Source organism: Pseudophryne corroboree, chromosome 4 (genome assembly GCF_028390025.1).
Source record: "Pseudophryne corroboree isolate aPseCor3 chromosome 4, aPseCor3.hap2, whole genome shotgun sequence".
NCBI lineage: Eukaryota > Metazoa > Chordata > Amphibia > Anura > Myobatrachidae > Pseudophryne > Pseudophryne corroboree.
Window position 1 is genome coordinate 23758262 of NC_086447.1, and position 20000 is coordinate 23778261.

A 20000-nucleotide genomic window follows, 5' to 3' on the forward strand; every position below is an offset into this window, starting at 1 on the left:
GAATAAGTAGTTGAATCTCTTTTGTGTAGTCAAATCATTTTTTTATTTTACTTGGAAAGTTGATAATGTTTAAAATTGACACTCAATCATTTTAATAGCACGTGATATCACAGTTGTATGATCATGGAATCTTTCTATATCTCAGCTGGTAGAGCGGAGGACTGTAGAGGAGATTGGTACAGAAATCCTTAGGTCGCTGGTTCAATTCCAGCTCGAAGGATGGTGGTTTTGATAAACATAGATGTCAGTGCTGACATTTTACAAACCCAAAACTATACCAAGTATAAAGCATTCTCCAAGTTATATATTAAAAATCATTAATGCAGGTCACTGTGGTCAGGATTAACTTCCCATGGAAATCATCTCTGATACAATATTACTTCAGTCATCCTCACAGCCTGAAATAAAGTAGCTCAACTCATAGAGAAACTTTTGTGAAAACATCACATTGCATGAGAGGTAGTCGTGGCCGAGTGGTTAAGGTGATGGACTAGAAATCCATTGGTGTCTCCCCGCGCAGGTTCAAATCTTGCTGACTACGACCACATGGTTGTTTTATTTTTCAGAAAATTTACTGAAAGCTTGAAACCAGTGTTGCTCAGGGTGAGTCAGGAACTGGCACATCAAAATCTTTAGGATGCCTGCCTGTTCTCTCTTTCTCTATCCGTCATTCTCCTCCTCTACTTGAGACTGAGCCCAGGAATCTCAGCAGCCATACTAAGTAGCATTTATTAATTACAAATGCATTTTGAATGTCAAATTTGTAAGAAAGTTTTGTACATTTAGCAAAATATCAAATTCATTTGAAAGAAAATGATGTCCACTCAAAGTAAAAAGAGCTTTGGTTACTTTCAATGCACAACATTTTACTTTCAAATCGTGTCAGATAACTTTTAGTGCTAATTATTATATCATTAACCTCTCCTTTATTAAAAATTGTGCTTTAATGCAAAAAAAGAAAAATAATTATCTGTGCATACTCTCATGTAGCACAATTATCTTCACTAGCTCAAAAGGGCCGCTCATTGTCCAAAATGAATTGTCAAATCAGAACAAACAATGGAATATCCCCATCATTCCTGGAACACTTGATTAGTTTACAAAACAAGCAAAATTTAAAAGAGTGTAGAAGGTTTGATAGGCTCAAGCATCTCTAATCTTGATGTAAGTTTGGCTACACTAAAAAAATCTATTGAAAGTGCTTTCCAAACTAGCTCTGTAGCCAGTTGATAGTAATTGCACAAATATAAGTGAAACTATTAGTGATATTTTCCAAATGATTAAACATGACAATTTGTGTGATAAAGCAACACAGGAATAAGTAGTTGAATCTCTTTTGTGTAGTCAAATCATTTTTTATTTTGCTTGGAAAGTTGATAATGTTTAAAATTGACACTCAATCATTTTAATAGCACGTGATATCACAGTTGTACGATCATGGAATTCTTCGATATCTCAGCTGGTAGAGCGGAGGACTGTAGAGGAGATTGGTACAGAAATCCTTAGGTCGCTGGTTCAATTCCAGCTCGAAGGATGACGCTTTTGATAAACTTAGATGTCAGTACTGACATTTTACAAACCCAAAACTATACCAAGTATAAAGCATTCTCCAAGTTATATTTTAAAAATCATTAACGCAGGTCACTGTGGTCAGGTTTAACTTCCCATGGAAATCATCTCTGATACAATATTACTTCAGTCATCCTCACAGCCTGGAATGAAGTAGCTCAACCCATAGAGAAACTTTTGTGAAAACATCACATTGCATGAGAGGTAGTCGTGGCCGAGTGGTTAAGGTGATGGACTAGAAATCCATTTGTGTCTCCCCGCACAGCTTCAAATCCTGCCGACTACGACCACATGGTTGTTTTATTTTTCAGAAAATTTACTAAAAGCTTGAAACCAGTGTTGCTCAGGGTGAGTCAGGAACTGGCACATCAAAATCTTTAGGATGCCTGCCTGTTCTCTCTTTCTCTATCCGTCATTCTCCTCCTCTACTTGAGACTGAGCCCAGGAATCTCAGCAGTCGTACTAAGTAGCATTTATTAATTACAAATGCATTTTGAATGTCAAATTTGTAAGAAAGTTTTGTACATTTAGCAAAATATCAAATTCATTTGAAAGAAAATGATGTCCACTCAAAGTAAAAAGAGCTTTGGTTACTTTCAATGCACAACATTTTACTTTCAAATCGTGTCAGATGACTTTCAGTGCTAATTATTATATCATTAACTTCACCTATATTAAAAATTGTGCTTTAATGCAAAAAAAGAAAAATAATTGTGCATACTCTCATGTAGCACAATTATCTTCACTAGCTCAAAAGGGCCGCTCATTGTCCAAAATGAATATCAAATCAGAACAAACAATGGAATATCCCCATCATTCCTGGAACACTTGATTAGTTTACAAAACAAGCAAAATTTAAAAGAGTGTATAAGGTTTGATAGGCTCAAGCTTCTTTAATCTTGATGTAAGTTTGGCTAAACTAAAAAATCTATTGAAAGTGCTTACTAAACTAGCTCTGTAGCTCGTTGATAGTAATTGCACAAATACAGATGTGTCCACGATTACCTTTCTGAAAAGAGTGCCATGGCAGTCAATTTGGCAGGACATAAGTTCATTGTGTTGTTCTGCCGTGATGTTGAGCCATGACAATTCATAGTTTCACCACTGGGTGGCCAGTGCATCATGTAACGTAGCTTTCCACATACAGTACATTTGGTCTAGAAAAGATTTTTTCCAATTACAGAAAGAGGACAAATAAAGAATGACTACCAGACACCAAGGTAGTCTAGTGTACTAATGCTTTGATTTAGTAAACCAAGTACCCAGGTTCGAACCCCTGGAAAGCAGCTTTACTTTTATATAAATTTTAATTCTTAAAAATGTAATTTAAATATAAGCTGCTTTGTTCAGAGGAAATTTTTTTTAGTAATGGCAAACAGGGTATTGGGATTACTTTCACTTCGATTATGGTGAGGGAGGGGCACACAGAGCCACTGCTGGCTGTGATCAGGGAGGGGGTGTGGAGGAAGAGACCTGCTTTGAATTCATTGCTAAAGCTGTCCATACTGTACATTGAATGATATTGTTCCAACCAGCCAACTCTGACTCTGTCTCTCTCCTGACTGTCTCTATGTGTATTTCTCCCTCTAAGTTTGACTCTCTCCCTTTGACTCTACTGTATCTCTTTCCTCCTGACTCTCTCTTCCCTGACTCTGTCTCTCAGTGTCTCCCACCATCTAATTGTCTTTCTAGTAGACTTTATCTCTCTCCCCTGACTCTATTTCTCTCACATGACTCTGTCTCACTGTCTCTCTCCATCTGACTTTCTCTCTCCCTCTAACTTTATCTCTCTCATTGACTCTGTCTCTCTCCCCTTAACTTTCTCTCTGTGTCTCTGTCCCCTGACTTTGTCATTCTCTCCTCCTGACTCTATTGCTCTCCCCCTAACTCTGTCTCTTTGTCTCCCACCCTCTGATTTTCTTTCTCCTAGACTTTATCTCCTTCCCCATGACTCTGTCTCTCTCACATGACTCTGTCTCAGTGTCTCTCGCCATCTGACTGTCTCTCTCCCTCTAACTCTATCGCTCTCTCTCCTTTAATCTATCTCTCCCCTTCACTATCTCTGTGTCTCTGTCCCCTGAATTTGTTGCTATCTCCTCCTGACTCTATCGCTCTCCCCCTGACTCTGTCTCTCAGTGTCTCCCACACTCTCATTTTCTTTCTCCTAGACTTTATCTCTCTCCCCCTGACTATTTCTCTCTCACATGACTCTGTATCTCCATCAAACTTTGTCTCTCTCCCTATAACTCTATCGCTCTCTCCTTGACTCTATCTCTCTCCCCTTAACTATCTCTCTATGTCTCTGTCCCCTGAATTTGTCACTCTCTCCTCCTAACTCTATCGCTCTCCCCCTGACTCTGTCTCTCACCATTTGATTTTCTTTCTCCTAGACTTTATCTCTCTCCCTCTGACTCTCTCTCTCTCTCTCTCTCTCTCACATGACTCTGTCTCACTTTGTCTCTCCATCAAACTTTGACTCTCTCCCTCTAACTCTATCGCTCTCTCTCCTTGACTCTATCTCTCTCCTTTTAACTATCTCTGTGTAATCTGTCCCCTAAATTTTTTTGCTCTCTCCTCCTGACTCTATCGCTCTGCCCCTGATTCTGTCTCTCAGTGTCTACCACCCTCTAATTTTCTTTTTCCTAGACTGTATCTCTCTCCCTCTGACTCTATCTCTCTCACATGACCCTGTCTCACTTTGTCTCTCTCCATCTAACTCTATCTCTCCTTGACTCTATCTCTCTCCCCTTTACTGTCTCTCTGTGTCTCTGTCCCATGACTTTGTTGCTTTATCCTCCTGACTCTATCGCTCTCCCCCTGACTCTGTCTCTGTGTCTCCCACCCTCTGATTTTGGTTTTCAAGTAGACTTTATCTCTCTCCCCTGACTCTATCTCTCTCACATGACTCTGTCTCACTTTCTCTCTCCATCTGACTTTCTCTCTCCCTCTAACTCTATCTCTCTCCCCTTAATTATCTCTCTATGTCTGTCCCCTGACTTTGTCACTCTCTACTCCTGACTCTATTGCTCTCCCCTAACTCTGTCTCTGTGTCTCCCACCCTCTGATTTTCTTTCTCCTAGACTTTATCTCCTTCTCCCTGACTCTGTCTCTCTCACATGACTATGTCTCAATGTCTCTCTCCATCTGACTGTCTATCTCCCTCTAACTCTATCGCTCTCTCCTTTACTCTATCTCTCTCCTCTTAACTATCTGTGTCTCTGTCCCCTGAATTTGTCACTATCTCCTCCTGACTCTATCGCTCTCCCCCTGAATCTGTCTCTCAGTTTCTCCCACCCTCTGATTTACTTTCTAATAGACTTTATCTCTCTCCCCCTGACTATTTCTCATATGGCTCTTTATCTCCATCAAACTTTGTCTCTCTCCCTATAACTCTATCGCTCTCTCTCCTTGGCTCTATCTCTCTCCCCTTAACCATCTCTCTATGTCTCTGTCCCCTGAATTTGTCACTCTCTCCTCCTAACTCTATCGCTCTCCCCCTGACTCTGTCTCTCAGTGTCTCCCACCCTTTGATTTTCTTTCTCCTATACTTTATCTCTCTCACATGACTCTGTCTCACTTTGTCTCTCCATCAAACTTTGTCTCTCTCCCTCTAACTCTATCACTCTCACTTCTTGACTCTATCTCTCTCCCTTTAACTATCTCTGTGTAATCTGTCCCCTGAATTTTTTTGCTCTCTCCTCCTGACTCTATCGCTCTGCCCCTGACTCTGTCTCTCAGTGTCTACCACCCTCTAATTTTCTTTTTCCTAGACTGTATCTCTCTCCCTCTGACTCTATCTCTCTCACATGAAACTGTCTCACTTTGTCTCTCTCCATCTAACTCTATCTCTCCTTGACTCTATCTCTCTCCCCTTTACTGTCTCTCTGTGTCTCTGTCCCATGACTTTGTCGCTCTATCCTCCTGACTCTATCGCTCTCCCCTGACTCTGTCTCTGTGTCTCCCACCCTCTGATTTTGGTTTTCAAGAAGACTTTATCTCTCTCCCCTGACTCTATCTCTCTCACATGACTCTGTCTCACTTTCTCTCTCCATCTGACTTTCTTTCTCCCTCTAACTCTATCTCTCTCCCCTTAATTATCTCTCTGTGTCTGTCCCCTGACTTTGTCACTCTCTACTCCTGACTCTATTGCTCTCCCCTAACTCTGTCTCTGTGTCTCCCACCCTCTGATTTTCTTTCTCCTAGACTTTATCTCCTTCCCCCTGACTCTGTCACTCTCACATGACTATGTCTCAGTGTCTCTCTCCATCTGACTGTCTCTCTCCCTCTAACTCTATCGCTCTCTCCTTTACTCTATCTCTCTCCTCTTAACTATCTGTGTCTCTGTCCCCTGAATTTGTCACTATCTCCTCCTGACTCTATTGCTCTCCCCCTGACTCTGTCTCTCAGTTTCTCCCACCCTCTGATTTACTTTCTCATAGACTTTATCTCTCTCCCCCTGACTATTTCTCATATGGCTCTTTATCTCCATCAAACGTTGTCTCTCTCCCTATAACTCTATTGCTCTCTCTCCTTGACTCTATCTCTCTCCCCTTAACCATCTCTCTATGTCTCTGTCCCCTGAATTTGTCACTCTCTCCTCCTAACTCTATCGCTCTCCCCCTGACTCTGTCTCTCAGTGTCTCCCACCCTTTGATTTTCTTTCTCCTATACTTTATCTCTCTCACATGACTCTGTCTCACTTTGTCTCTCCATCAAACTTTGTCTCTCTCCCTCTAACTCTATCACTCTCGCTCCTTGACTCTATCTCTCTCCCTTTAACTATCTCTCTGTGTCTCTGACCCCTGAATTTGTCACTCTCTCCTCCTGACTCTATCGCTCTCCTCCTGACTCTCTCAGTGTCTACCACCCTCTAATTTTCTTTCTCCTAGACTTTATCTCTCTCCCTCTGACTATCTCTCTCACATGACTCTGTCTCACTTTGTCTCTCTATCAAACTTTGTCTTTCTCCCTCTAACTCTATTGCTCTCATCTTGACTCTATCTCTCGCCCCTAAACTATCTCTATGTGTCTCTGTCCCATGACTTTGTCGCTCTCTCCTCCTGACTCTATTGCACTCCCCTAACTCTGTCTCTCATTGTCTACCACCCTCTAATTTTCTTTCTCCTAGACTTTATCTCTCTCACATGACTGTCTCACTTTCTCTCTCCATCTGACTTTGTCTCTCACCATCTAACTCTATCTCTCTCCCCTTATCTCTCTCTGTGTCTCTGTCCCCTGATTTTGTTGCTCTCTCCTCCTGACTCTATCGCTCTCCCCCTAACTCTGTCTCTCAGTGTTTCTCTCCCTTTTACTTTCTCTTTCCATATGACTCTAACCCTCTCCCTCTGACTATCAGTAACCATTACAAATTTCTCCCTTCCCCCTACTCCCTTCCTCCCTGAACAGAACCCTGTGCTTGGGTACTTCAAAAACATGGCTATGGGTGGGTGCTTCAAAATTTTGAAAAAAAATCTAGCTTCTGTCACAAAGTAAGTCTGTTGCTGACCTACAGCGATCAGTGGGTTTTTACAGCCATTACTGTACAATGACATTGAAAACGTGGTTTACTATTACAATGATAGTTTATTGTAATGTTAGCAGCCACACAGCAAAACACAAGCTAAAAAACATTCTCCATAAAGGAGCTGCACAATAAAGAAAATATTACCCCATATTAATAAAGATCTGTTTACAGACTACAGTGAGTGGCCAATTAAACACAGGAAAGTAGCAATCATGCCATAGCTTTAGAGTCCAATTCCTAATTGTGTACAGTAGGTGTGAAAATCTCAGTGTGTGAGGCCTTTGAAGTAGATTCCTTGGAGAGTATAGATAGCATATATCCTGTCTGGGGATGGCCTGGGATTTGAAATGAATAATTCAATTCCAATTTAAGTGTTTTAAGCTTCTAACTTTAGTCTATGCAGCTACAATATCAAAAGTTTTTTTTATACATTTCTTGTTCCTTGCAATAAACAAATATGGTATGTATTTAAAAATATAATTGATTCAGCTTCCTTCATAACTGGTCAAATAATGTAAAATGCTCAGGAAATGCACTCTTGGCTGTGAGGGGAGCCTGTGCCATGCTTTATAGGAGAGTAGGGAGTGGGCATCACAGCATCTACTGTATAAAAGGGCCTACACAGACAGTACACACAGGGTGACTGTGCTGAGCGATCTGAGCGATGCTAGATCACTCAGCAAGATTGCTCAGCACACAGCGCTGCACAGCAATGTGTCAACGATGTGTGCTGAGTGATCTGTCAGGGCCAGTGAACACTGGCCCTGACAGGAGATCTGACTAGATTTATCCTGCATGCAGGATCTTATTGGCCGCACCATTGCGACAACTTAACATCTATGTACTTGGGATATACAGTACCTATCACCCTCATAATCACTGTTGAATTCTGGTTCCAGTTTAAGAAATATTACATCATAACTATTTATTTACAGTTTCTTACATAGCGCAGCATAATTCTTTCCCATTGGTCCATTTAAAAAATATGAGTTATTTTGTGTGCACTGTGATTGTGTAAAGTAATTGCTATCACACAGAGCTGCCACTGCTGTGATCGGGGAGGGAGGGGGATGGGAATTGCTTGAGCTGTGTGCACTGTGCCTGATTGTTGTCATTCTGTTGGGGGAGGGGAGAACACACAGACCTGCATAAAGGGGGTCATTCCAAGTTGATCGCTAGCTGCCGTTGTTCACAGCACAGCGATCAGGCTAAAAATCTGCATTTCTGTGCATGCATATGCCCCGCAATGCGCACGCACGACGTACGGGTACATAGCCCTTTGTGGTTTTGCACAGGTTCTATCGACGTTTTCCTTCACACTGGCGCCCGCTAGAAGATTGACAGGAAGGGGGCGTTTCTGAGTGTCAACTGACCGTTTTCAGGGAGTGTTTGGAAAAACGCAGGCGTGTCTGAAAAAATGCAGGCGTGGCCGGGCATTCGCTGGGCGGGTGTGTGATGTCAAATCTGGACACGAATAGGCTGAAGTGATCGCAAGCACTGAAACTGCACAAACTGTTTTTGCAGAGCTCAGCTGCACATGCGTTCGCACTTCTGCTAAGCTAAAATACACTCCCCAGTGGGCGGCGGCATAGCATTTGCACGGCTGCTAAAATTAGCCAGCGAGCGATCAACTCAGAATGACCCCCAATGCCTGGTGCCCAGACGTACATTAAATGCTTTGCTCACTACAAGGATACTAAAGGTTATGATTTGTGACATGGATAGACAAGGATGGAAAAAGTAAAAAAATATGAAAAAATTCCCAAAACCTTGTGTTGACCATATGTGTGTTTTGACCATTTCCATGTCGACCATTTGCTGCTGTGAGTAGTTGTTTCCTTTTTTGGGAGCAGCCGGTATGAAATGAGCTTTCCAGGCTCATGGTAGTATTATGTAGTTTCAGGGGTGGTGATATCTGCGCTCACCTGATGTCTAGGTGTATGTGTCTTACATTATTACCAGTAATTTATATAGCGCACACATATTCCGCAGCGCTTTACAGAGAATATTCAGCCTTTCACATCAGTCCCTGCCCCAGTGGAGCTTACACTCTATATTACCTACCACATGTACACACACACATTTGCACAAGGGTTAATTTTGTTAGGAACCAATTAACCTATCACTATATTTTGGGATTGTGGGAGGAAACCGGAGTACCCGGAGGAAGCCCACTCAAGTACGGGGAGAATATACAAACTCCGCACATTATAATGAGTGTACAATGGTGTATTTGTAGTGTTCTTTATTGCGACACAATGCTCAGGTCACATGCATATTAATTAGACAGGTAAAAAGAGAGGTTTTTAAAACCGCACAGGACCTGTGTTTGGTTCACACTATGATTAGTTAGAAATTCAAAAAACCAACATAAAGGCAATAAAGGGTCAAATACTCCTGGCACTTGGTTGGTGGTGCGCCCAGAAAAAATAGTTCAATAAACTTTAAGCTTAGTACATCAGGCCCAGTGCACCGTCCCAAGACAGACAACTAATTAGGTTTCCATTGCCCTCCCCCTGCCTTATGTTAATGCTAATTGATGTTGTATTGAGACTTGTGTTCAGTCTCTTACTCACAAAGTAGCACATGCACTGTAAAGGATCAATTACTCCTGGCACTTGGTTGGTGGTGCTCCCAGAAAAAAATAGTACAATAAACTGTATAAATGGAAAATCTTTACATAGGAGGTAAAGACAAAAGGAGACTTTAAGTCTACCCTGGGGCACACTTGTCAAAAATTATTAATAAAATTTCACTTTTAATATTCACAATTAAAAAAGATCATCTCACAAAGCGACATGGCGACATGTAAAAATTGTAATCATAAACTTTTTGATACGGTAATCCAATGTATTATAGCGAAATATACAGTATGCGGTATTGAAATACCAAAAAATCTCTCAGAGGTGTATTACCTCGTTACAATACTTTGAGAGAATTGGCTTCTCTATACTCACACCTTAACCACCAAACAATGGCAAAAAATGACAAGTAGTGCCTTTTAATAAGTATCATAATTTTCATATCAAATTTCTGTGTTGAGTTTTTTTTACAACCAGGATCGGCTCAAAGAGCCCGAGGCTGGTTTTGCTTAGGAGGGGGGACCCCACGCAATTTTTTGGGGGGATTTTTAACACTGTCCACACTTCTTTTAAGGTACACAATGAAGCCCTGCACGGATTACGCTGATCTGGCCGGGATTCATTGTGTTAAGTCCGGCAGTGTTTTACTAATCACTCCCGTAAAAGACTGCCAGACATTACGAATGACATCGACATCGGAAAACACGACAATGCAGAATACGACAGCATAGTAAATGAGGCGTAAAAAAGCCCAAAAGTTGCAAATTATCACTCCCGATGTCATTCGTGTTTAACCTTCAACCAAAATACGAAAATTTACGATTTTTAGTAAATATACCTCCTATAAGTCTGTCCTGGGGCACACTTGTCAAAAATGATTAATAAAATATAACTTTTAATATTCACAATTAAAATAGATCATCTCACAAAGCGACATGGCGACATGTAAAAATTGTAATCATAAAATTTTGGTACAGTAATCAAAATTTGTAATCACAAACTTTTTGATACGGTAATCCAATATATCATAACGAAATATGGGCCTAATTCAGATCTGTTCGCTCGCTAGCGTTTTTCGCTGTGCAGCAATCAGGTAACTACTGCGCATGCGTATGCACCGCAATGCGCAGGCACGTCGTACGGTTACAAAGTGGATCGTTGCTGTGCACTGGTTCTAGCGAAGAATCCATTCGCACAGCCGATCGCAAGGAGATTGACAGGAAGAGGGCGTTTGTGGGTGTCAACTGACCGTTTTCTGGGAGTGTTTGGAAAAACGCAGGCATGTCGAGGAGTTTGCAGGACGGGTGTCTGACGTCGATTCCGGGCTTGAATAGGCTGAAGTGATCGCAGCAGCTGAGTAAGATCAGAGCTACTCAGAAACTGCACAAGCTGTTTTTATACAGAGCGGACGCACACACGTTCGCACACTTGCAAAGCTAAAATACACTCCCCTATAGGCGGCGTCTATCTGTTCGCAGCGCTGCAAAAATTAGCTAGCGAGCGAACAGATCTGAATTAGCACTTACTTGATAGTAATTGCTATCTTTGTGTTTATAATAATTAATTGGTGGGACAGTACCACCTGTGGGAGTTGCAGGAATCTGGTATACAGAAAATATTCAACAGTTTTTGGTGGTTTGTAAGTGCTGTGTTTTAGTATAAATTATTGGAGATCTGAATTAGGCTCAATATTGAAATATCAAAAACTCTCTCAAAGATGTATTACCTCGTTACAATACTTTGAGAGAATTGGCTTCTCTATACTCACACCTTAACAATCAAACAATTGCAAAAAATGACAAGTAGTGCCTTTTAATAAGTATCATAATTTTCATATCAAATTTCTGTGTTGAGTTTTTTTTACAACCAGGATCGGCTCAAAGAGCCCGAGGCTGGTTTTGCTTAGGAGGGGGGACCCCACGCAATTTTTTGGGGGGATTTTTAACACTGTCCACACTTCTTTTAAGGTACACAATGAAGCCCTGCACGGATTACGCTGATCTGGCCGGGATTCATTGTGTTAAGTCCGGCAGTGTTTTACTAATCACTCCCGTAAAAGACTGCCAGACATTACGAATGACATCGACATCGGAAAACACGACAATGCAGAATACGACAGCATAGTAAATGAGGCGTAAAAAAGCCCAAAAGTTGCAAATTATCACTCCCGATGTCATTCGTGTTTAACCTTCAACCAAAATACGAAAATTTACGATTTTTAGTAAATATACCTCCTATAAGTCTGTCCTGGGGCACACTTGTCAAAAATGATTAATAAAATATAACTTTTAATATTCACAATTAAAATAGATCATCTCACAAAGCGACATGGCGACATGTAAAAATTGTAATCATAAAATTTTGGTACAGTAATCAAAATTTGTAATCACAAACTTTTTGATACGGTAATCCAATATATCATAACGAAATATGGGCCTAATTCAGATCTGTTCGCTCGCTAGCGTTTTTCGCTGTGCAGCAATCAGGTAACTACTGCGCATGCGTATGCACCGCAATGCGCAGGCACGTCGTACGGTTACAAAGTGGATCGTTGCTGTGCACTGGTTCTAGCGAAGAATCCATTCGCACAGCCGATCGCAAGGAGATTGACAGGAAGAGGGCGTTTGTGGGTGTCAACTGACCGTTTTCTGGGAGTGTTTGGAAAAACGCAGGCATGTCGAGGAGTTTGCAGGACGGGTGTCTGACGTCGATTCCGGGCTTGAATAGGCTGAAGTGATCGCAGCAGCTGAGTAAGATCAGAGCTACTCAGAAACTGCACAAGCTGTTTTTATACAGAGCGGACGCACACACGTTCGCACACTTGCAAAGCTAAAATACACTCCCCTATAGGCGGCGTCTATCTGTTCGCAGCGCTGCAAAAATTAGCTAGCGAGCGAACAGATCTGAATTAGCACTTACTTGATAGTAATTGCTATCTTTGTGTTTATAATAATTAATTGGTGGGACAGTACCACCTGTGGGAGTTGCAGGAATCTGGTATACAGAAAATATTCAACAGTTTTTGGTGGTTTGTAAGTGCTGTGTTTTAGTATAAATTATTGGAGATCTGAATTAGGCTCAATATTGAAATATCAAAAACTCTCTCAAAGATGTATTACCTCGTTACAATACTTTGAGAGAATTGGCTTCTCTATACTCACACCTTAACAATCAAACAATTGCAAAAAATGACAAGTAGTGCCTTTTAATAAGTATCATAATTTTCATATCAAATCTCTGTGTTGAGTTTGTATGAACTCCCCATCAGCCCATCATAAATCATAAGGAAAGAGATTTTTGCAAACATATAGGCAGCATTGTACCAGAACAAAAAAGGGCGTAGGGGACTCCTATCACACAGGCGCCTGGAAAAGCTGCCCTGAATTGTGCTCCTTCCCAAAGTGTCACCACACTTTAAAGCAGAGAATGATCAAAAATTGGTTGGAAGAAGCGTCACACTGTTTGACAGGCAGCGGTGCTGGCAGCTTGAAGCTTCCCCCATGCGAGGGACGCCATACACTTTTACGATGTCCATGACGACATATGTCGACATAGCCACCAAAAATCATGAAAAACTCATTGCGACTTTTTTGTGTCAACCTTTCTATATTGACCTATTACTTGTGTCGACCTTTCAATACTGTCTACCTAAACCATGTTGACCTTTCTGATGTGTCGACATATGGCCTGTCGACCAATATTGGTCGACCTAATGACTGTTGACCTTCTTATTGTCGACAATATGACCCATTCCAATTACATGCAGCTGGCTCAGCAAGATCGCTCAGCATACAGCGCTGCACAGCGATGTGTCAACGATGAGTGCTGAGTGAACACTGGCCCTGACAGACGATCTGACTAGATTTATCCTGCATGCAGGATCTTAATCGCCGGGCGATAGCGACATCTGAACATCTGTGTACTTGGGCGATCACTTTAGCCTGTTCGTGTCCGGAATTGACGTCAGACACCTGCCCTGCAAACGCTTGGACACGCCTGCATTTTTCCAAACACTCCCAGAAAACGGTCAGTTGCCACCCACAAACGCCTTCTTCCTGTCAATCTCCTTGCGATCGGCTGTGCGAATCGGCTCTTCATTAAATTCAACGCTCAGCAACGATCCGCTTTGTACCCGTATGACGCGCATGCACATTGCAGTGCATACGCACGCGCAGTTTTGTCCTGATCGCACCGCAGCAAAAAAACCTAGCATGCGATCAGGTCGGAATGACCCCCATGGTTTTGCCTATCTGCTAACAAAAATGCTTCGATCAGGTCTGAATTACCCCTCTAGAATCTTTCTCTCAGACTTTCTGCTTACTCAGTTTCTGAAAATGCCACCGGCTGTCTGAAAAGTGGTACTGCACTATATTTCAAACGACTTACACATGGCCTGCCATGTATATATTAGGAGGAAGGCTTATCTCGTGCCATGAATGGCAGGCCATGATACTTTTTTCAGAAAGGTAATCGTGGACACATCTGTATAAGTCAAACTATTAGTGATATTTTCCAAATGATTAAACATGACAATTTGTGTGATAAAGCAATACAGGAATAAGTAGTTGAATCTCTTTTGTGTAGTCAAATCATTTTTCATTTTGCTTGGAAAGTTGATAATGTTTAAAATTAACACTCAATCATTTTAATAGCACGTAATATCACAGTTGCACGATCATGGAATCCTTCGATAGCTCAGCTGGTAGAGTGGAGGACTGTAGAGGAGATTGGTACAGAAATCCTTAGGTTGCTGGTTCAATTCCGGCTCGAAGGATGAAGCTTTTGATAAACTTAGATGTCAGTACTGACATTTTACAAACCCAAAACTATACCAAGTATAAAGCATTCTCCAAGCTATATTTTAAAAATCATTAACGCAGGTCACTGTGGTCAGGATTAACTTCCCATGGAAATCATCTCTGATACAATATTACTTCAGTCATCCTCACAGCCTGAAATGAAGTAGCTCAACCCATAGAGAAACTTTTGTGAAAACATCACATTGCATGAGAGGTAGTCGTGGCCGAGTGCTTAAGACGATGGACTAGAAATCCATTGGGGTCTCCCCGCGCAGGTTCAAGTCCTGCTGGCTACGACCACATGGTTGTTTTATTTTTCAGAAAATTTACTAAAAGCTTGAAACCAGTGTTGCTCAGGGTGAGTCAGGAACTGGCACATCAAAATCTTTTGGATGCCTGCCTGTTCTCTCTTTCTCTATCCGTCATTCTCTTCCTCTACTTGAGACTGAGCCCAGGAATCTCAGCAGCCATACTAAGTAGCATTTATTAATTACAAATGCATTTTGAATGTAAAATTTGTAAGAAAGTTTTGTACATTTAGCAAAATATCAAATTCATTTGAAAGAAAATGATGTCCACTCAAAGTAAAAAGAGCTTTGGTTACTTTCAATGCACAACATTTTACTTTCAAATCGTGTCAGATGACTTTCAGTGCTAATTATTATATCCTTAACCTCTCCTTTATTAAAAATTGTGCTTTAATGCAAAAAAAGAAAAATAATTGTCTGTGCATACTCTCATGTAGCACAATTATCTTCACTAGCTCTAAACAGCCGCTCATTGTCCAAAATGAATTGTCAAATCAGAACAAACAATGGAATATCGCCATCATTCCTGGAACACTTGATTAGTTTACAAAACAAGCAAAATTTAAAAGAGTGTAGAAGGTTTGATAGGCTCAAGCATCTCTAATCTTGATGTTAGTTTGGCTACACTAAAAAATCTATTGAAAGTGCTTTCCAAACTAGCTCTGTAGCCAGTTGATAGTAATTTCACAAATATAAGTCAAGTTATTAGTGATAATTTCCAAATGATTAAACATGACAATTTGTGTGATAAAGCAACACAGGAATAAGTAGTTGAATCTCTTTTGTGTAGTCAAATCATTTTTTATTTTGCTTGGAAAGTTGATAATGTTTAAAATTAACACTCAATCATTTTAATAGCACGTAATATCACAGTTGCACGATCATGGAATCCTTAGATAGCTCAGCTGGTAGATTGGAGGACTGTAGAGGAGATTGGTACAGAAATCCTTATGTCGCTGGTTCAATTCCGGCTCGAAGGATGAAGCTTTTGATAAACTTAGATGTCAGTACTGACATTTTACAAACCCAAAACTATACCAAGTATAAAGCATTCTCCAAGTTATATTTTAAAAATCATTAACGCAGGTCACTGTGGTCAGGATTAACTTCCCATGGAAATCATCTCTGATACAATATTACTTCAGTCATCCTCACAGCCTGAAATGAAGTAGCTCAACCCATAGAGAAACTTTTGTGAAAACATCACATTGCTTGAGAGGTAGTCATGGCTGAGTGGTTAAGGCGATGGACTCAAAATCATTTGGGGTTTCTCCGCGCAGGTTCAAACCCTGCCGACTACAACCACATGGTTGTTTTATTTTTCAGAAAATTTACTAAAAGCTTGAAACCAGTGTTGCTCAGGGTGAGTCAGGAACTGGCACATCAAAATCTTTAGGATGCCTGCCTGTTCTCTCTTTCTCTATCCGTCATTCTCCTCCTCTACTTGAGACTGAGCCCAGGAATCTCAGCAGCCATACTAAGTAGCATTTATTAATTACAAATGCATTTTGAAAGTCAAATTTGTTAGAAAGTTTTGTACATTTAGCAAAATATCAAATTCATTTGAAAGAAAATGATGTCCACTCAAAGTAAAAAGAGCTTTGGTTACTTTCAATGCACAACATTTTACTTTCAAATCGTGTCAGATGACTTTCAGTGCTAATTATTATATAATTAACCTCTCCTTTATTAAAAATTGTGCTTCAATGCAAAAAAAGAAAAATAATTGTCTGTGCATACTCTCATGTAGCACAATTATCTTCACTAGCTCAAAATGGCCGCTCGTTGTCCAAAATGAATTGTCAAATCAGAACAAACAATGGAATATCCCCATCATTCCTGGAACACTTGATTAGTTTACAAAACAAGCAAAATTTAAAAGAGTGTAGAAGGTTTGATAGGCTCAAGCATCTCTAATCTTGATGTAAGTTTGGCTACACTAAAAAATCTATTGAAAGTGCTTTCCAAACTAGTTCTGCAGCCAGTTGATAGTAATTGCACAAATATAAGTCAAACTATTAGTGATATTTTCCAAATGATTAAACATGACAATTTGTGTGATAAAGCAACACAGGAATAAGTAGTTGAATCTCTTTTGTGTAGTCAAATCATTTTTCATTTTACTTGGAAAGTTGATAATGGTTAAAATTAACACTCAATCATTTTAATAGCACGTAATATCACAGCTGTACGATCATGGAATCCTTTGATAGCTCAGCTGGTAGAGCGGAGGACTGTAGAGGAGATTGGTACAGAAATCCTTAGGTCGCTGGTTCAATTCCAGCTCGAAGGATGAAGCTTTTGATAAACTTAGATGTCAGTACTGACATTTTACAAACCCAAAACTATACCAAGTATAAAGCATTCTCCAAGTTATATTTTAAAAATCATTAACGCAGGTCACTGTGGTCAGGATTAACTTCCCATGGAAATCATCTCTGATACAATATTACTTCAGTCATCCTCACAGCCTGAAATGAAGTAGCTCAACCCATAGAGAAACTTTTGTGAAAACATCACATTGCTTGAGAGGTAGTCGTGGCCGAGTGGTTAAGGCGATGGACTAGAAATCCATTGGGGTTTCCCCGCGCAGGTTCAAACCCTGCCGACTACGACCACATGGTTGTTTTATTTTTCAGAAAATTTACTAAAAGCTTGAAACCAGTGTTGCTCAGGGTGAGTCAGGAACTGGCACATCAAAATCTTTAGGATGCCTGCCTGTTCTCTCTTTCTCTATCCGTCATTCTCCTCCTCTACTTGAGACTTAGCCCAGGAATCTCAGCAGCCATACTAAGTAGCATTTATTAATTACAAATGCATTTTGAATGTCAAATTTGTTAGAAAGTTTTGTACATTTAGCAAAATATCAAATTCATTTGAAAGAAAATGATGTCCACTCAAAGTAAAAAGAGCTTTGGTTACTTTCAATGCACAACATTTTACTTTCAAATCGTGTCAGATGACTTTCAGTGCTAATTATAATATCATTAACCTCTCCTTTATTAAAAATTGTGCTTCAATGCAAAAAAAGAAAAATAATTGTCTGTGCATACTCTCATGTAGCACAATTATCTTCACTAGCTCAAAATGGCCGCTCGTTGTCCAAAATGAATTGTCAAATCAGAACAAACAATGGAATATCCCCATCATTCCTGGAACACTTGATTAGTTTACAAAACAAGCAAAATTTTAAAGAGTGTAGAAGGTTTGATAGGCTCAAGCATCTCTAATCTTGATGTAAGTTTGGCTACACTAAAAAATCTATTGAAAGTGCTTTCTAAACTAGCTCTGCAGCTAGTTGATAGTAATTGCACAAATATAAGTCAAACTATTAGTGATATTTTCCAAATGATTAAACATGACAATTTGTGTGATAAAGCAACACAGGAATAAGTAGTTGAATCTCTTTTGTGTAGTCAAATAATTTTTCATTTTGCTTGGAAAGTTGATAATGTTTAAAATTAACACTCAATCATTTTAATAGCACGTAATATCACAGTTGTACGATCATGGAATCCTTTGATAGCTCAGCTGGTAGAGCGGAGGACTGTAGAGGAGATTGGTACAGAAGTTCTTAGGTTGCTGGTTCAATTCCGGCTTGAAGGATGAAGCTTTTGATAAACTTAGATGTCAGTACTGACATTTTACAAACCCAAAACTATACCAAGTATAAAGCATTCTCCAAGTTATATTTTAAAAATCATTAACGCAGGTCACTGTGGTCAGGATTAACTTCCCATGGAAATCATCTCTGATACAATATTACTTCAGTCATCCTCACAGCCTGAAATGAAGTAGCTCAACCCATAGAGAAACTTTTGTGAAAACATCACATTGCTTGAGAGGTAGTCGTGGCCGAGTGGTTAAGGCGATGGACTCGAAATCATTTGGGGTTTCTCCGCACAGGTTCAAACCCTACCGACTACAACAACATGGTTGTTTTATTTTTCAGAAAATTTACTAAAAGCTTGAAACCAGTGTTGCTCAGGGTGAGTCAGGAACTGGCACATCAAAATCTTTAGGATGCCTGCCTGTTCTCTCTTTCTCTATCCGTCATTCTCCTCCTCTACTTGAGACTGAGCCCAGGAATCTCAGCAGCCATACTAAGTAGCATTTATTAATTACAAATGCATTTTGAATGTCAAATTTGTTAGAAAGTTTTGTACATTTAGCAAAATATCAAATTCATTTGAAAGAAAATGATGTCCACTCAAAGTAAAAAGAGCTTTGGTTACTTTCAATGCACAACATTTTACTTTCAAATCGTGTCAGATGACTTTCAGTGCTAATTATTATATAATTAACCTCTCCTTTATTAAAAATTGTGCTTCAATTCAAAAAAAGAAAAATAATTGTCTGTGCATACTCTCATGTAGCACAATTATCTTCACTAGCTCAAAATGGCCGCTCGTTGTCCAAAATGAATTGTCAAATCAGAACAAACAATGGAATATCCCCATCATTCCTGGAACACTTGATTAGTTTACAAAACAAGCAAAATTTAAAAGAGTGTAGAAGGTTTGATAGGCTCAAGCATCTCTAATCTTGATGTAAGTTTGGCTACACTAAAAAATCTATTGAAAGTGCTTTCCAAACTAGCTCTGCAGCCAGTTGATAGTAATTGCACAAATATAAGTCAAACTATTAGTGATATTTTCCAAATGATTAAACATGACAATTTGTGTGATAAAGCAACACAGGAATAAGTAGTTGAATCTCTTTTGTGTAGTCAAATCATTTTTCATTTTACTTGGAAAGTTGATAATGGTTAAAATTAACACTCAATCATTTTAATAGCACGTAATATCACAGTTGTACGATCATGGAATCCTTTGATAGCTCAGCTGGTAGAGCGGAGGACTGTAGAGGAGATTGGTACAGAAATCCTTAGGTCGCTGGTTCAATTCCAGCTCGAAAGATGAAGCTTTTGATAAACTTAGATGTCAGTACTGACATTTTACAAACCCAAAACTATACCAAGTATAAAGCATTCTCCAAGTTATATTTTAAAAATCATTAACGCAGGTCACTGTGGTCAGGATTAACTTCCCATGGAAATCATCTCTGATACAATATTACTTCAGTCATCCTCACAGCCTGAAATGAAGTAGCTCAACCCATAGAGAAACTTTTGTGAAAACATCACATTGCTTGAGAGGTAGTCGTGGCCGAGTGGTTAAGGCGATGGACTAGAAATCCATTGGGGTTTCCCCGCGCA

General features: G+C 40.0%; 10 non-coding genes across 10 annotated transcripts in view; all 10 read left to right on the forward strand.

Moving 5' to 3' along the window:
- The first annotated feature begins 459 nt into the window (after positions 1-459).
- Positions 460-541, forward strand: TRNAS-AGA (transfer RNA serine (anticodon AGA)). The gene has a single exon. It is a non-coding gene; the product is annotated as a tRNA-Ser (tRNA).
- Positions 542-1444: 903 nt separating this feature from the next.
- TRNAY-GUA (transfer RNA tyrosine (anticodon GUA)) lies at positions 1445-1534 on the forward strand. The gene is given in 2 exon segments: positions 1445-1481; positions 1499-1534. It is a non-coding gene; the product is annotated as a tRNA-Tyr (tRNA).
- Positions 1535-14359: 12825 nt separating this feature from the next.
- Positions 14360-14449, forward strand: TRNAY-GUA (transfer RNA tyrosine (anticodon GUA)). The gene is given in 2 exon segments: positions 14360-14396; positions 14414-14449. It is a non-coding gene; the product is annotated as a tRNA-Tyr (tRNA).
- Positions 14450-14688: 239 nt separating this feature from the next.
- Positions 14689-14770, forward strand: TRNAS-AGA (transfer RNA serine (anticodon AGA)). Its single transcript has one exon. It is a non-coding gene; the product is annotated as a tRNA-Ser (tRNA).
- Positions 14771-16001: 1231 nt separating this feature from the next.
- TRNAL-CAA (transfer RNA leucine (anticodon CAA)) lies at positions 16002-16083 on the forward strand. Its single transcript has one exon. It is a non-coding gene; the product is annotated as a tRNA-Leu (tRNA).
- Positions 16084-16985: 902 nt separating this feature from the next.
- TRNAY-GUA (transfer RNA tyrosine (anticodon GUA)) lies at positions 16986-17075 on the forward strand. Its single transcript is given in 2 exon segments — positions 16986-17022; positions 17040-17075. It is a non-coding gene; the product is annotated as a tRNA-Tyr (tRNA).
- Positions 17076-17314: 239 nt separating this feature from the next.
- On the forward strand, positions 17315-17396 carry TRNAS-AGA (transfer RNA serine (anticodon AGA)). The gene has a single exon. It is a non-coding gene; the product is annotated as a tRNA-Ser (tRNA).
- Positions 17397-18298: 902 nt separating this feature from the next.
- On the forward strand, positions 18299-18388 carry TRNAY-GUA (transfer RNA tyrosine (anticodon GUA)). The gene is given in 2 exon segments: positions 18299-18335; positions 18353-18388. It is a non-coding gene; the product is annotated as a tRNA-Tyr (tRNA).
- A 1223-nt stretch (positions 18389-19611) lies between these two features.
- TRNAY-GUA (transfer RNA tyrosine (anticodon GUA)) lies at positions 19612-19701 on the forward strand. The gene is given in 2 exon segments: positions 19612-19648; positions 19666-19701. It is a non-coding gene; the product is annotated as a tRNA-Tyr (tRNA).
- A 239-nt stretch (positions 19702-19940) lies between these two features.
- TRNAS-AGA (transfer RNA serine (anticodon AGA)) overlaps positions 19941-20000 on the forward strand; it is an 82-nt gene continuing 22 nt past the window's right edge. The window contains exon 1 of the tRNA in view: positions 19941-20000. This exon is cut by the window's right edge and continues 22 nt beyond it. This is a non-coding gene — a tRNA (tRNA-Ser).